Source organism: Dama dama, chromosome 19 (genome assembly GCF_033118175.1).
Source record: "Dama dama isolate Ldn47 chromosome 19, ASM3311817v1, whole genome shotgun sequence".
In the NCBI taxonomy this organism is placed as follows: Eukaryota; Metazoa; Chordata; class Mammalia; order Artiodactyla; family Cervidae; genus Dama; species Dama dama.
This window is the reverse complement of record NC_083699.1, coordinates 9720646-9738870: the sequence shown is the minus strand read 5'-3', so window position 1 is coordinate 9738870 and position 18225 is coordinate 9720646. Positions and strand designations below refer to the sequence as shown.

At 38.5% G+C, this 18225-nt stretch overlaps 1 protein-coding gene across 1 annotated transcript in view; it reads left to right on the top strand.

Annotated features, from left to right (window-relative positions):
* Positions 1 to 552: 552 nt before the first annotated feature.
* The window catches only part of PLCH1 (phospholipase C eta 1), a 219331-nt gene continuing 201658 nt past the window's right edge, over positions 553 to 18225 (top strand). The window contains exons 1-2 of the mRNA XM_061168176.1: positions 553 to 727; positions 12931 to 12978. The gene's annotated coding sequence lies outside the window, so the exon portion shown is untranslated. The remainder of the gene's footprint in view (positions 728 to 12930; positions 12979 to 18225) is intronic.

Below are 18225 nucleotides of genomic sequence, written 5' to 3'. Positions count from 1 at the left end.
GTATTCAAATTTGCAGTATTTGCAGAGGGTTTACCCAGGAAAAAACTGAGGCTCAGGGATGTCCATCTCAAACAGTTGGGAATTGAACCTTGACTTGCCAGCAGATGCCTGCCTGGTCTAGTGACCTAATTAGCACACCTCGCCTTAAACGCACCCCTTTCTCTCCTGGGCCTTCTTTTTCTCCCTGTATCTCTGGCTCTAGGGGAGAAGAAAAGGTTGAGGGTTTCAGAAGACTGGATGCCAGACTTCACTTTGGAATTCAGCCCAGCCTCGCTTCAGGCAATGCAAAGGACCCTGGGGGGTGTTCTGAGTTTCCCTCTGTTTCTCTGTGTCTTACCCTCCTAGCAGCCTCTTTTCTCTGTGGTTCCAGAATTTAGCAAGGGGCTTAAGAACCTGTCTAACCTTTCAGGTGCCCATGCATTAGCTATTCTATTGCCACTGGAAGGCAGAAAGATTTAGTTTGGTGCTCTCACTTATGAGTTACTGATTAACTGCTCTAAGGCAATCATGGTTTCTCTTTCATCTGCCTTCGCTTCCTTGTTGCTAGCCCACAAGAACCAAACATTTGAATTCAGCTTCCTACTTCCCTCTTCTCTCCCTCTTCAATTTTGACTGAAGGAGCCACTGGATCTTGGAACAGGTCTCTGTGGAGCGCTAGAAGGACCTCTGGTGGGAACTTTGACCTATTTGTTTTTTCCAGGGGTCACAATCCTGGACCAGAAGTGAAGTGAGTGGATTTGCTGTTTGATTGCATGTAATTTAGCTCTCTAGACTTCCTATTTCTTTTTGCCAAACAACTCTTTCTTAACTTTGAGTGATATGGGATTGAAAATATTTTTTTTTTTAATGATTTCTTTTTTTAAAAAAGGAGTTAGGGTTATGAAAAGATCCTTTGATTTTTATTTCAATTCAAAGACTGTTGGTTCCAACTATTTGTGTAAAACAGAAAGAAAGGGAGGGATGGGAAAAGAAGGCTTTCTTCTATGCATATAGAATAGAATACCCCTGGAAGGGAACACTAGAAACTAATCATGTTGGTTGCTGGGAGACATACCAGAGGTAAACTCTTCACTGTATATCTTCTTATGCCCTTGGATTTTGAAACTTAATGAGTAAAATTAAAGTAGAAAAAAAAAACAAACTTGGGTTTCAATATTAAAGAAACAAGTAACTATCTCCTGGGACTTAAGTGATAGAAGTAGGAAACTGGGAAGCAATTTTAAAGAAAAAAATTCTTTTTTTTAGCTATCTTTTTAAGGCTCACCAGAGTTCACATTTAGTAATTTCTTTTGTATTTAGTAATTTTTAAAAGCAGTGTTTTTCAACACTGGATTTCAATAATAGGGCTTGGGGAGGGTTTTTTTTTTTTTTTTTTTAAATTTTCATAGTTTTCTTCCCTCTCATAAAGCATCAGCTATTGGCTGCTCACAGACTCAGTGGGCCAATGAGAATCTGTTCCATTCCTGAGTCACTAAACCTGTCTTCTGCTGGCAATGTGTTTATGGAATGAAGCCTAGAAAGCCCTCTCCCCAACCCACCCATCCCCCTGCCCTGTTTTTTTCCCCCATGGAGAAATCCCTGTAATGTGATTATTTTATTTTCCTAATCAGAGTCTAAATGTGAATGTTAGAGGAATCTTTTCTTCTCAAATTGAAAAGGGGGAAAAAAAGCTTATACAAGTGTTTTATTCTGAACCACAGCTTTTCTTTTTGAAATAGGTTGTGAATTGGAAGTAGTTTTCTGTTTACTGGATAAATCTTGAAAGTATAGTCTTGGAAGAGAGAGAGCACAAAACTGTGTACCCACTTCTTTTTCACTCATCAGAAGAGAAGTGTGAAATGTATTATTTAGTGTCCAAGTTTCAATCAAAAGCAAAACACTCAAGTCAGGGTCAGTTCTCAACACTTTTGAAAATTCCTCACTGAAAACTGAAGGTAATAAGACATCCTTTCCTCACAGAATTCTTATTACTCTGTTACTTTTGCTAGAAAAGAATAACTGAATAGATTGTACATTCTCATGTTTAAATTTTTTAAACCTAAAAGGGAATTTAGTGAAAATTCTGTAACCTCTGTCCTTCAGCCATCCAGTTATTTCTTTAATAGACCAATAGTTATTGGTTTCTTCTGTATTTTTAATATATATATATATGTATAATCATATGGATGCATATGGATGCTTTTTGCCTTCTTTCAGAAATCAAATGGTAATGCACCATCCATATGAATCTGCTTTTTTTTTTTTTACTGTAATAATATATATTGTATGTCATTCCATATCAGCATATAGGGCTTCTTAATTTTTTTTTCTTTTTACTTAATTTTAGTTATTTTTTGGCCACACCATATGACATGTGAGATCTTAGTTTCCCCAGCCAGGGGTGGAACCCACACACCTGGTGTTGAGAGTGTGGCGTCTTAACCACTGGACCACCAGGGAAGTTCCCTTTTTATTAATAGCATACTTTAAAATGGCAGTTTTAGGGTCCCAGCAAAATTGAAGGGAAGGTATAGACTTTCCCATGTATTCCCTACCCCCACCCAGTGCATAGACTCCCCATTACCAACATCCCTACCAGAGTGGTTATGACTGATGGACCTACACTGAGACATCTTAGTCATCTAGAGTATATGGTTTACATCATAGTTAACTCTTGGTGGTGTGCATTCTGTGGGTTTGGACACATGTGTAATGACCTGTATCCATCACTATGATATCATACACTGTGTTTTCACTGCCCTAAAAATTTCATGCTCTGCTTGTTCAGCTCTCTCTCACCCTTCAGCCCCTACCAATCACTGACCTTTTCATTGTCTTGTTAGTTTTGCCTTTATCAGAATGTCCTATAGTTGGTATCACAGTATGTAACCTTTTCAGACTGGCCTTTTTTCTCTTAGTAATGTGAAAGGATTCCTCCAAGGCTTGATAGCTCATTTCTTTTTAGTGCCAAATAATATTCCACTGTCTACGTGTATCAGTTTATCCATCCATCTATTGCAGAATATCTTGATTACTTCCAAGTTTTGGTAATTATGAATAAAGTTGCTCTACACACTTATGTGCAGGTTTTTGTGAGGACATAAGTTGTCAACTCCTTTGAGAGTTGACAATACCAAAGAGCACAATTGCTGGATCGTATGTAAGAATATGTTTTGTAAGAAACTGCCAAACTGTCTTCCAGGGTGGCTGTACCATTTTTCATTCCCACCAGCAGTGAAGGTGAACTCCTATTGCTCCACATGCTCACCAGCATTTGGTGTGTTAGCTGGATTTTGGCCATTCTCAAGGGGTATGATGGCATCTCATTGTTTTAATTTGCATTTCCTGATGACATATGATGAAAAGAGCATCTTTTCATATGCTTCTTTGCCATCTCTCTATCTTTGGTGAGGTGTCCAGGTTTCTGGTCCGTTTTTTATTCCATTTTTGTGTGTGTGTGTGTTTTAAGCATTCTGTGTATATTTTGAATAAATCTTTTATTAAATGTCTTGCAGATATTCTCTCCCAGTCTGTGGCTTGTCTTCTAATTTGTTTGGCATTGTTTTAAATTTTAATGAAGTTCTGCTTATCAATTCTTTGTTTCGTGTATCATCCCTTTGGTGTTGTATCTAAAGAATCACCACCACGCCCAAGATCATATAGATTTTTTTCCCTTATGTTGTCTATCTAGTTTTTGTGTTTGAAATTTAGGTTTGTGATTCATTTTGAGTTAATTTCTGTGAAGGGTATGGTTAAATTTATTTATTTATTTGCATAGGGATGTTCAGTTGTTCCAGCACCATTTGTTGAAAATTGTTTCATGCTATTGCCTTTGTTTATTTGTAAAAGATCAGTTGATTTCCATTTATGTGGGTCTGTTTCTGGGCTATCTGTTCTGTTCCATTGATTTATTCATTTACTCTTTCTTCAATACCACCGTCCTGATTACTGTAGCTTTAGAGTAAGTCTTGAGTTGGGTTGTTTCAGTCTTCCAACTTTGTTGAATATTGTGTTGGCTATTCTGGATTTCTTTTTAATGGCTACATATTTTCCAATGTATGGATATATTAAATTTAACCAGATTAATGCACAATTAGGTTTTTTTGTGAACTTTTGAAAACACTGATGTAGTAAATAACCCTGTATATACTCTACATGCTCAAGTATGGCTATAGAATATATTTTTGGAAGTGGGATTGCTAAACCAAAGGTATACACATTTGTAACTTTGACGAATAATGTCAAATCAACTTTGATGGAATTTATACAGTTTTTGTTCTTATCAGAAATGTATCACATGATGATTTTTCCACATGCTCACCAACAGTTTGTCATCACACTTTTTTGATTTTTGCTAATCTGATAGGGAAAAAACTACCATCTTGTTACAGATAAAACTTGCTTTTCTCATATTCACTTATGGGTGACTTTGCAAATTTCCATTTTGAGCAGAGTCTCAGCGTAGAAAGTGTCACTTCATTCTCCCTATTATAGATGAAAAAAGTCAGTTTTGAAGAAGCAAATGAATAGGTTTCTGATCACTGCCTCATAGAGGAGCAGAGTCAGCACATTTACTTTTCTTAAATGATAAGCATTTAGTTCTTTCCAAGCCTCAAAATTTCACTCCTCTCCCCAGGTCTGGGAGAGTTGATATCTTCGATATCTGAGAGCAGCTCCCGTCCTGGCAGGATGGTGTCAACAATAGGCTCGGCAGTGGCTCTGCGTGTTACCACTCCCTGGTTTGGAAGCTCACTTGAATTCCTTATTGTCGTTTGTGGCTGCATAGGTTCTTGTGTCCTAGCATTACTGAAGGAAAGAAGTGGTGAGCGTTCAGACTTCGGTGGGTTCAGCTGCTGTTTGTTTGGACACTCAAGAGATCCCTGCTCTTCCCTGGATGAGATGCTGTAGGAATGATAGAGAATTCTGAGGGTGGCAGGGAACCAAGCCCTGGCTACAAGAACATTGTGCCTCACTCTGGTTCCCATGATTTTAGTGTGAACATATTAGATATTCAAGGGAAGGAAACTATGCAGGAGAATATAATAGGAGAAGACATACAGGCCAGTGACAATCAGGAGTTAGTTGCTGTGTCTAAAACCTTGTTTGTACTAATTTAAGGAAAAAGCAGTTCAGTCATGTCCGACTCTTTGCGACCCCATGAATCGCAGCACGCCAGGCCTCCCTGTCCATCACCAACTCCTGGAGTTCACTCAAACTGAGGTCCATCAAGTCGGTGATGCCATCCAACCATCTCATCCTCTGTCGTCCCCTTCTCCTCCTGCCTGCCCCCAATCCCTCCCAGCATCAGGGTCTTTTCCAATGAGTCAACTCTTTGCATGAGGTGGCCAAAGTATTGGAGTTTCAGCTTCAGCATCACCACACTATAAATTTCATTTGAGGGATTTGTAATAGTGTTTGGTTTTAGTTCCCTATTTTGCCTTGTTAATGCTTTCTATGACACCTTTCTTCAGATGGCAACTTTGGACAAGCTGTTTATTAGTTAGATTTAAGGAATCAAATACTTATAAGCTTGACCAGGAAGTATGTTAGATGCATTTAACTTGGGCTAACTACATCGGCTTCAGATTTTTTCCTCAGAGCTTCTTAATAATTAAGAATTCAGCACATGAAAAACAATACTGAGTTTCCAAAATTTAAAACATTTGGCTAGATTTTTTGATGTTCTTTTGAGCTTGAAAATTTTTATAATCAAATTAGGTTTACTATCCCATCTTGTTCTTTACTGCTTTGAGGACCTTTAACCTTTCCTTTTACAATTTCTGATGTCCTAATATTTGCATTGATATAAGTTCTCTATTGAACATCTAGAAGGTTAACATCTCTGGCTTTAGAGAAATTAAACTCTAAGTCTTTACCCTTATTATCTTAGGCTAAAATCTTTGCAAAATTAGCCTTTATGATCACTGCTGTCCTATTGCTTAGTCACTAAGCCTTGTCTGACTCTTTTGCAACCCCATGGACTGTAGCCCACTAGGTGCCTCTGTCCATGGGATTTTCTAGGCAAGAATACTGGAGTGGGTTGCCATTTCCTTCTCCAGGGGATCTTCCTCACCCAGGAATCAAACGGCGTCTCCTGAATTTTAGGCAGATTCTTTACCACTGAGCCACCAGGAGGGCCCTTTATGATCACTACTAGCCTTTTAAAGAGAGGTGAGGTCAATCTCAGGATTTAGATTCTGGATAAGTTATGTTTAAGCATCCTTGATGGTATGTTATTTTTGCCAGTATCCTTGTATGTACTTTGTTATATCACATTATATTTAAACAGCATATTAACAATGTTCATTAGTTATTTTTACTTTGATAACTGAGAGCAGTATTTGGGGCATTTACAGTGCCTTCCCACTCCCTTCCCTTCTCATATTTCCTCTTTTAAACCTACTGATCTTTTGACATCTACCTCTATCCTCCCACCCTACAGGAACTCTTTCCTGACATCCTTGGCTTCTTTTCTTTGAACCATTACAGAATGCTTCATTGGCCAGGTATCACGTATTCTGCTTTTTTCTGTGTATGTTTTATTTAAATTTTTTTGGTTTGTCTATGTGTTATTCTCCCATCTCATCATTAGTTTCTTGATGAGTGGGACATCTCTCTATCCCCTCAATATTTATAGCACCTGTAGTAAGGCTCAGAGCATACTTGTGGGCTATTTAATTCATAAATTGGTTTGACTGTAGCTTTTTGCACCTTAAGGGGTCCTGAACTCCTGTTTTTGAGCACAGATCAGGGGCCACTTCCCCTACTTACCCTGCTGTGTGATCGGGAAGGAAAGAAGGTGTTAACTGGAGGTTTAATTGCTCAATTAAAGGCAGATCTCTTGTTGGAACTGCATGTATTTAATGCTGAGTGGAAGGGGTAGGGAAAGCAGGCAAAGATGCAAATGCAGTATATCCTCTGTGATAAGCTCTCTTTCTCACTGGTGGGTGGGCAAGTGGATAGGAGAAAGGATGAGATGAACTTGGGAAAGGTGGGAGATCTGCTCTTCTCCGGGGGTTGCCATTTCTGAGACTAAATTTTGGACATCCTTATATATGAAGGAATTAGGAGTAGAGCTATTCTGAAGTCCTTCCCTAGTTTTTAAAAACTGTGGAAATCACTGGTTTAGAGATAACCAGTATAAATCAAGGTTTTTTTGTTTTTTTTTTTTTCGATGTTAGACCTGGACAGAAGTAGATGAAATTAGAATTGTGACCAAAAAAATGTTTGCTGTTAGTGTGGCATCAGGAATAGTCTTCAAATATGATCAAAGGTATTAATATTGGGCTGGATTTTGAGACTGGCAGCCACTGAGAGTTGAAATCTAATTACCTAACAGTCATTCCTTTGGGTGTTTTTTTTTTTTTTTTTAAGTGTGGTTTTAATTTCCAGTCTGTACTTTGTGTCTACTTTTAAAATTAAAGAACCTGTTTTTAAAAAGATGAAAATATCTCAACCGTGACATGAGCATAGGGACTGTGAAGAAAGCTGAGCGCCGAAGAATCGATGCTTTTGAACTATGGTGTTGGAGAAGACTCTTAAGAGTCCCTTGGAGAGCAAGGAGATCCAACCAGTCCATCCTAAAGGAGATCAGTCCTGGGTGTTCATTGGAAGGACTGATGCTGAAGCTGAAACTCCAATTCTTTGGCCACCTCATGCAAAGAGTTGACTCATTGGAAAGACCCTGATGCTGGGAGGGATTGGGGGCAGGAGGAGAAGGGGATGACAGAGGATGAGATGGTTGGATGACATCACCGACTCAATGGACATGGGTTTGAGTAAACTCCGGGAGTTGGTGATGGACAGGGAGGCCTGGCGTGCTGCGATTCATGGGGTCGCAAAGAGTTGGACATGACTGAGTGACTGAACTGAAGTGAACTGTACATTGAAAAATCTGGATCCTATTACTGACTCTGCCATACCTAGTAGTGTATTCTCTCCCTTTTTCTTTTTTTTTTTTTTTTGCATAGTCAAACATCTTTTATTTTTTACAACTAGAGTACCAAAGATACAACCCAACTAGCTCCAGAACACTTCCAGATTTTTTTTCTCTCCCTTTTTCTTACTGCCTTTTTCTCTCTTCCTCTTCATTATTTATTGAGTAAAATTACATAGATCTTAAGAGTGTAATCACTGAAGTTTTTATTTAGGCCACATACTAATGCTGTCACTTAACTGTGGGTAATTACCTAAGGGTAATTACTTCTCTGTGCTTCAGGTTCTCTATCTGTAAAATGGGGTAATAATTTTACCTAGCCCTTAGGATCACTGTAAAGATGAAAAAAATAATACTTGTGAAACATTTATCAATATATTTGGCTCATAGAAAGTGCTAAAAGTATCAGCAGATATTATTACAAAGTAGCAGGTCCTGAGCTAATATGCTTTTGGGTTAGATCAGGTTCTGATTCGGCTGTCAGACTTCAAGGTTCTGTGGCTTTGAATGTGAAATCTCCAGGGTTGAATTCTGTTTCTCACAATAGAATTCATCAATACTCCTGATGAAACAATTTGAAAATGTTGGGTACAATAGAGAGATCATTTTCTTAAGTGCAATACTCTCTAAGAAAGTAATGACTATTCAGGCCAGATGCTAAGTGGGGAGGGGTCTCCTGAGCACCCAAGCTGGCTTTTTGCCTTGAGGACAGTTGCCAAACCAGGTTAACTTGGACTTCTACTTTCATGGCCTGAAGGCACAGGGGACAAGAGATAAAGTAAGATGTCTGGGAGGGACCCTTTGGTCTTAAACCTAGGACTTCAAGGGGCTTCTCACTCTTTGGAAAGATGAATGAGAATTTAAAAAAAATTATCTACCTTTTTTTTTTCTGGTCTTCCTGGATGGCTCAGTGATAAAGAATCCACCTGCCAATGCAGGAAACGTGGGTTCGATCCCTGGGTCAGGAAGATCCCCTGGAGAAGGAAATGGCAACACACTCCAGTATTCTTGCCTGGGCAATCCCATGGACAGAGGAGCCTGGTGGGCTATATATAGTTCATGGGGTTGCAAAGAGCTGGACATGACTTACTGATTAAACAACAAACCTTCTTTCTAACCCTATGTCTGTACGGAAAATATCACTTATCAATAATCTTGGTTCTGAGCAGATCCTGATTATTTGGTCCTGAGAATTTATGATTCTGAGTCAGCTCTGAAACAGATTTGCATCCAGAATCACAATAACTAAGTGGTCAGAAAAACCTCAAGATGAAAACTTTTAAGGAATTCCTACACTGCAAGTGTCCCTGGTACTGAGGGACCAGTTTTTCCTTTCTTTTGGAGGAATCTCTTTTTTACCCTAAACTTCAAAGAATCCCCATCAATGAAATTAGAAGGAAAATAAGCATCTCATAGTTTGAAAAAAAAAAAAAAGAAACATCGCTTAACACAAGGTATGAGCTGAGAAACAGAAACTTTAAAGATTAACCAAGCTGATCTGAGAAAGGACCAAATAGAACTTGGGAAAAGAAAAGAGGAGACTTCCCTGGTGGCTCAGTGGTAAAGAATCTGCCTGCCAATGCAGGAGACACAGATTTGATCCCTGGTTCGGGAAGATTCCACATGCTGTGGGGCAACTAAACCTGTGTGCCCTAACTACTGAGCCTGTGCTATAGAGCAACTACTGAAGCCCATACACCCTAGAGCCCATGCTCCGCAGCAAGAGAAGTCCCCGCAATGAGAAGCCTGCACACCGCAACTAGAGAATAGCCCTTGCTCACTGCAACACTGCAACAAGCCTATGCAGCAGTGAAGATCCAGCACAGCCAAAAATAAATAAAATTATTAAAAAAAAAAAGAAAGAACTCAGTGAATGGATTTAACAACAGATTAATCCAATCTGAACAGGGAAATTGTCAGCTGAATGATAGATCTGAAGATAATTTTCTAGTGGCAACAGAGAAGCAAAGCAAATGTAAATCCCAAAAGAAAGGTTCATCAATGTGGAAGATACAGAATTCAGACTCAAGGTAAGTTTAATTATAATTTCAGAAGCAGAAAGAAAATGAGGAGAGGCTACATTTTAAACAGGTAATGACTGAGTCTTCTCAAGGACTAGTAAAAAGCATCACTTGAACATATTCATGAAGTCATCTGAATTCCATTCAGGATAAGGAAAAAAAATCCACACAGAGATAAAATATAATTAAATTGCAGAACACAAAAGATAAAGAGAAGGTATTAAGCAAGGTCAGAGAGAAGAGGCAGCTTATTTTTAAAGACATGACAAATTATCCTGACAGTGTGGCAATAGAAGCCAGAAGACCAGTAGAATATTAAATTTTATGCCCCGATAGATATTAATTATCAGCCTAGTATTCAGTTTTCATTAAAGATATCTTTAAAAAGCAAAGACAAATACTTCCAGACTTAAAAAAAAAAAAAAAGAAATCCCTAGAGTTCTAGCAGATCCTCACAAAAAGGATACATTTCAGGCAGAAGAGAATTATTACCAGATGGAAGGTTTCAGAAACAAGAAGTGAAGAACAAAGAAAAGGAAAATTTTAAGTAAAATACACATTGACTGTATGTAAGGCGATAATGATGTCTTTAGTGGAAGCTAGATAAAGGAAGTGACTTAAGTTGAAGAAACAAAAGGAGTCTTTCCAAAGTTTCTGTATAGTTTGGGAGGAGGTTAAAGATAGATTAAATTTTTATTTTGATAGATAAAGTGTACGTGTTAAAATTTCTAAGGCAACCACTAAACTTTAGTAAAAGAATGAATAACTTTCTAACTAAAGGGGAAATTGAAATGAGAAAACTATTAAACATGAAGGCAAGAAAGTTGAGAGAAGAGAGAGAATAGGCAAGACAAGTAGCAAACACAAAATAAGATGTAGAAGTAAAATGAAATGTATTAGCAACTATAAAGAAATCAAAGATTGTTAGACTAGATGAAAATTTAGCTATTTGCTATTTATAAAAGATGTGTCTAAAACATGAGGATACAGAAAGGTAAATAGGTAATTATAAACTAAAAGATGGCAATTCTGACATCTGATGAAACAGACTATCAAAAAAGCATTTTTAGAGATAAAAGAATGTGATATTGGTTCAAAAGTTTGAACTCATCAGAAAAAACTTTTCTGCATCTTATAACGTGGTCTCAATGTATATTATGCATGTTATAGAAAAATTGAGAGAACTGCAATGGGAAACACATATATTCCCAGTGATATTGTAATGTACTTCATCAGTACTTGATAAAGAGGGGAAAGATCAGCTACCACATACAATATTTGAGCTATACAGTTAGTAAGTTTGAGCTGATAGACATGTGAAGGCATTGCATCTCAAAACCGCAGAATGCACATTTTCAAGCACATGAAGAACACTTATAAAAAGTGACCTCAAACTTGGTCATCAAGCAAGTCTTAACAGCGAGTGATGAATGATTTCATCCAGACCAGATCTGTGACCACAATGTAGTTAAACTAGATACTGATAATAAACAGTGACTATGAATAATTATAGGAATATGTTTCAAAATGACCCTTGGATCAAAGAATTTGCAATGGAAATCAGAACCTATTTTTAACTGGATGATGACAAAAATATGATGGGTCAAGACGTGGGGTGGGGTAAGCAGCTAAAGCTTGTATAAATGTTAAAATTAGAAAAAAAAGAAAGCCTGAAAATTAGCTAGACGTTGAAGAGTTAAAAAAGATGCAAAATAGAGAAAACAGATGGAAGGAAATAATTCCGTTATTCAATGGAGAGGATAAAAAATGATACAATTCGGTTCTTGGTAAAAGCTAGTAATGTTGATTAACACCTGGTGAGATCAATTTCAAAAGGAAAAAGAGGCACAGTATTCCTAAGCAATATTAGGAGTGGAAAAGCAGATGTTGTAGATATTAAAAAATATTATGAACTACATGATGCTAAAACATTTGAAAGCTTAGAGGAAATGAATATATTTTTAGACAAATATAACTTACCAAAACTAGAAAAAATAGGCTGAATAGTTCTTAATTTTTAAATAAGCCATTCATTAAATATTTCTCCATAAAGTAAGGTATAGATTTAGATGGGTTTATGATCAAGTTCTACCAAGCACTCAAAGAAGTAATTTCAAACTTGCATAAATCATTCCAGGGAATAGAAATGCATTTTTGAAGCTATGATAACCTCAACATAAAAATTTGTCAAGAACAAGAGAAGAAATGGAAATTATAGTACAAACTTACTTAGAAATATACGTGTAACAATCATAAAACCTGAGCAGGCCAAATCCAGCAATGTGTTAAAAAGGTAATACATGGTAAACAATTTGGTTTTATCTTGGAATTGCAGGGTTGATCTAATATTGGAAAATTCATATTAACAGATTAATGAAGACTTCCCTGATGGCTCAGATGGTAAAGAATATGCCTGCAATGCAGGAGACACAGGGTTGATCCCTGAGTTGGGAATTTCCCCTGTAGAAGGGAATGGCTACCCACTCCAGTATTCTTGCCTTGAGAATTCCATGGACAGAGGAGCCTGTTGGGTTACAGTCCATGGGGTTGCAAAGAGTCGGACATGACACATGATATTAAGTAGATAGAAAATGTCTTAAAATGTTTCCTATCAAATTATGCAAAAGTTCAGAAAATCGGAATAGAGGGAGTTTTCTTAACACAATAAAGAATATTTACAAATAACATATGGCAAACATTACACTTAATGGTAAAATATTAAATGTACTTTGTTACTTGTTAAGATCAAGATCCATTATTCTATGCAATATTGCTTTTGATGGCTTTATATCATACTGTATCCCATTTTTTCACATTGCATCATGAGCATTTTCCATGCTCCCTTACAAAGTTTTTTGCAAACAGAAGTGTTAATATCTATCCTATAGTGATGCTACCCTAATAGCTGGCTATTTACTGTTCTATGTTTTCTGCATCATGAAAAATGATGCAATGAATATTTTCTCATGTATATGTTTTTGTCTGTATTTTTAGTGACTTCTTTTTGGTATATTTCCAGCAGCTGAATTCCTGAACCAAAAGGTATGAACTCTGTGAAGCACTGGATACATATTATATACTTGAAACCAGTCCATTCACATGAAGCATCCCATGTCTTTGGAGAGTGATGGTAGCTCACTGCTCAACTTAGCTCAGAGCATTTGCAGCTCCTCATTGCTTCAAAGAAAAGAAAACAGAGGGAGAACTTGGGGTTTAGTGATGTCCCTGTGAGCCTTACAAAATGAACAAAGTAGTCTTTTATTTCTTTCCCTGTGTGTACATAGCTGGGAGGGGGCTAGCTATGGAATTAGGCTGTTTGCAGAGCCCTGTAACAACCCGTTAGGCAGTGCTTGGAAACCCGTGGGAAGTGGGGGGAGGGCGCTTATGAGGGGGGAGGGGAGGACAGTGACATGCCGTCTGTGGAGTGGGGCCCCCCTGAGCCAGGCGTCTGAGCTGTTTCAGAACCTGTTAGTCTAGGCCTGGCCAGGGGACGGGAGCTGTGGCCCCTCCCACCCCATCCCTGCACTATGTAATTCTTTTGATTTTTTTTTGGGGGGGGGTTCTCAAAATTAGTGGAGAAACAAGAGAAGCAGAGCTGTCTCTGAAATCGTAGCTTTTAACTGGACTGAGTTTGAATTCTCAACCTTTAGGGAGACCTTGGTGTAGAAATTCCCAGGAGTGTTGTGTCAGAGGCTATGAGGTGCAGGACACAGTTTGGGGACCTTTCTCCTGCTGCCTTCCTGTTTCTCAGGGCTTCTCGTTCTATGAATATTGCTGTCAGAGCGGATTAATTATGTCTTTTGTCCCTCAGCAAGGCTTAAGGAGAAGGAAATCATTCCTCCATTTGAGTTAAAGGCTATACTAATGGGAATTAACTCCGTGGTTTCTCAGGGCTATTTTAATTTATAATTAAAGCTGTATGGCTGGGGATATTAGTGGAGGGGGGGCGGTGGGAGTTGCCGACAGCCCTTATTAAGTAGAATATTAAGTTTGGAAGCTCTGAGAGAGCATCTCACTCATCACCACCCCTGTTTTGTTCCATGGATGAGGCAGGCCAGGCACAGGGGAGTGAAGAGATTTACCTGACACTGTTAAGTCAGAGGATCAACTGGGTTGCAACCCTGGCCTCTTGACAGCCAGACATTTTTCCATTGTCTCTCATGTCTTACTACCTTTCACGGACTAGTTCCTCCTTTTCCAACAACAGGGTGTGTTTACACGTTTTAATTTCTGGCTGGAGCCTTCTTCCCTGTTGTTAGCAATTTGGAAAACACATGAGCCCCTCAGACAGTTTTCACAATGATTTCTGGCTCAAAAATTTGGCCTTGGTGTTTCTGAACTTGGTCCAAGTAACTCACTCAGATTTCATTGCAAAGAAACCTTCCACTATTTGATTCTCAAAGGACTGATACTTGGCTCTGATCCCCTCCAATCTATATACTCAAAAGGCTCCTGGATGGAGGGACAAGGTAGGTATTTTGTTAGTAATGTTTCATCTAGTCATCTCCTCCCCTTCTCCTGGCTCTTCTCCTTCACTGGCTGGCCCATAGTAGAGTTGGATTGAATGGTGGAGGTGGGAAGAATTAATCTGATTAATCATGAGTAATACAACTCTAGACTCTTTCATAGCGGAGCAGAGGTCAGGGAAGAAACACGACTGGATACATTGTAACCTTGGGATTAGGTCAGTGGCTTTGGGAGTCAGAAGACATGAATTTGCAACCTGTTAAGCTCTTTGAACTCATGCTTATAATACATGACTGACAGGGCTGTCATAAAGATCATTTTTTAAAAGACAAGATATAAATGGAAATATTGTATAAACCATAAAATGATTTACAAATAATATATATATTTTTTCTTTTATAATACAATTTTATTTTAAATAATATATTTTTAAGAAAGAAAGAATGTAAAGGAATGGGAGTAGAAGTGTTGGTTTTTATGGAAGAGGGATGCCAGAGGAGAATGGGCTGTGATGTATCAGTCACAGTAGATGAAGAGGTGGAGATAGTCAATATATAGTAGACAAATCCCTGTGCTTAAAATATAAGTATACATAGAAACATCAATATATTCCCTTTCCCCAAAGTTCTCTTTTAACATCTCCTGTTCCTTCTTTTCCTTTGGCACAGTGTTAGAAATCTGTCTACCGTATATGAACTTGAATGGTTTGCTTTTTATTAAGCCATTCAGTGGCTTGAACATGTTTGTTGAGTTCCATAAAACTCATGTTAAAGCAGTAATATAGATTTGCCTCATATGTAAAAATAGCTAAGGAAATTCTAAAGAAAAGATTTCAGGGTTTGCTGTGCTTAAATACACTTCAAGGGGATTGGCGGAATCCTTTACTACTGGTAAAAAGAACTTGAATACAGCATATCCTTAGGGAAAGCCCAAGTAAATACGGAGTCATATTTTTGAAACGTAGAGGACCAGTTAAAAAAACTTGCCAAGGTCCCCGCCCCCTGCCTGTGAGTCAATTGTTAGAGGTGAAACCAGAATAGCGAGCTCATGACTGCCAGCCAGGTGTCTCTTGATACTTTGCTTTGCTGACATAGTTCATCAGTCAGAACTCTTTGGATGCAAGTGACAGAAAACCAATGTGGCTTAAATACAAGTAAACATAACATAGAAAGGAATGTACTGGCTCATTTACCTAAAAAGTACAGGAAGAGATCTGACTTCAGGTGTGCCTTAAATAATATCAGTAGGACCAAGTTTCTCTTCATTCCTCTTGGTTGGATCCCGTCTCATAGATTTCTTTTTTTTTAACTCTTGTAGTGGCAAGGAGTTCTAGGTTTCCAGGCTTCACAACTTGATAGCCTCACAACTTTGAGTCCAGCAGAAAAGAAAGTTTCTCTTCTCCAACAGTTCAAACACAGCGTTGATCCCTGGGTTGGGAAGATCCCCTGGAGAAGGGAATGGCTACCTACTCTAGGATTCTTGCCTGGAAAATTATCACGGACAGAGGAGCCTGATGGGCTACAGTCCATGGGGTTGCAAAAGAGCTGGATATGACTGAGTGACTAACATTTACTTACTTTCTTGGTGGTGCTCTGCTTTCGTAGTTTTATGTCTGGCCTGTAGTTTGACACTGGCAACTTTGGTCATGTACCTATACAGAAAAATGGCAAAAATAAAAGTATTAACAGAATGATTATAAAAGTTACTAATCACTTATAAAATGAATTTAGGAACAATAAACTGTGGAAAATTCTTCAAGAGATGGGAATACCAGACCACCTGACCTGCCTCTTGAGAAATCTGTTTGCAGGTCAGGAAGCAACAGTTAGAACTGGACATGGAACAACAGACTGGTTCCAAATAGGAAAAGGAGTAGGTTAAGGCTGTATATTGTCACCCTGCTTATTTAGCTTATATGCAGTGTACATCATGAGAAACACTGGGCTGGAGTAAGCACAAGCTGGAATCAAGATTGCCGAGAGAAATATCAATAACCTCAGATATGCAGATGACACCATCCTTATGGCAGAAAGTGAAGAAGAACTAAAGAGCCTCTTGATGAAAGTGAAAGAGGAGAGTGAAAAAGTTGGCTTAAAGGTCAACATTCAGAAAACTGAGATCATGGCATCCAGTCCCATCACTTCATGGGAAATAAATGGGGAAACAGTGGAAACAGTGTCAGACTTTATTTTTTGGGAGGGGGAGCTCCAAAATCACTGCAGATGGTGACTGCAGCCATGAAATTAAAAGATGCTTACTCCTTGGAAGAAAAGTTATGACCAACCGAGACAGCATATTAAAAAGCAGAGACATTACTTTGTCAACAAAGGTCTGTCTAGTCAAGGCTATGGTTTTCCCAGTAGTCTTGTATGGATGTGAGAGTTGGACTGTGAAGAAAGCTGAGCACTGAAGAATTGATGCTTTTGAACTGTGGTGTTGGAGAAGACTCTTGAGAGTCCCTTGGACGGCAAGGAGATCAAATCAGTCCATCCTAAAGGAAATCAGTCTTGGGTGTTCATTGGAAGGTCTGATGCTGAAGCTGAAACTCCAGTACTTTGGCCACTTGATGCGAAGAGCTGACTCATTTGAAAAGACCCTGATGCTGGGAAAGATTGATGAGAAGGGGACGACAGAGGATGAGATGGTTGGATGGCATCACCGACTCAATGGAAATGAGTTTGGGTGAACTCTGGGAGTTGGTGATGGACAGGGAGGCCTGACGTGCTGCTGTTCATGGGGTCACAAAGAGTCAGATATGACTGAGCTACTGAAATGAACTGAACATGAATCCTGTCTGCATGCTTACTTGACTTCTTTTATTTCTTGTTGCTGCTTTAGAGTTTTTGGAGTTGTGAGATTTTGAGTAGAGTTGATTACAAATTCTTGTTCAAATCACATATGTAATTCTGTAGAAGTATGTTCATTTATATGGCTAAAATGTCACAATATATTATTAGTAAGTTATCAAGTGAAAAAAAAAGGCTTCAAAAAATAGAATTTAGTTTTTGTTTAAAAAAAGAAATAAGGACCACAGCATCCATGGCAATTGTCTTTGGCTGATAAGTGATACCACTATGTAAGTTCTTTTTTGATTTTTCTACTTGCTTCGAGCACTAAAAATGGATAAAAATAAATTGTTAAAGATAAATACACACGTATAAACATTTTCTGTGACTTTCCCATCCACTAAAAAAAATTCAGATTAATCGTGTTTCAAAGGCAGAATTTGAAACTAGTTTTAATAAGTCAGTTCTTTATGTGATATTCCTTAGCCACCGTCAATTAATTATTAATTTTTTAATAAGGATTGGAGATTTAAATGTTCTATAGAGTTCCAAATATAACATATATTAAATAGCAAATATTAAATCAATGAAAGTATATTTTAGTAGCTATTTTCACCCATTATGTTCACACAGATGGGGTCACAAAACGCTCAAAAGACTCCTGCTTTGGGACTGCTGAGCCTGGAGCTCCTGCTAGCTTTCTTGAGTAGCTCGCAGTGCCGTCTTGCAAGTTACACCTGCTCTCCTTCTGGCCACACTGTATGAGCTTTGGCTGAGCTGGTTTCTGAGGTTCCTTTCAGCCACTTCTTCCTCAGTGAGCACCTGGCCCCTGGCTCAGCTAATTCTGGTTGCGGCTAAGGTTGGCTTTGTTGCATAGCGGTTGCTCCCCCTGCCTCTGCCCCACTGACTCCGTTCATCACCTCCAGCTCCACTCCCTCTCAGTTTTGAAATCATCTGCTCTGACTCTGGAAGCCAGAGTGGGCAGTCCCTCCCTTCAGTCTCGGGCTGGAGGGAATTCGGGAAGCAGCGTGTGACA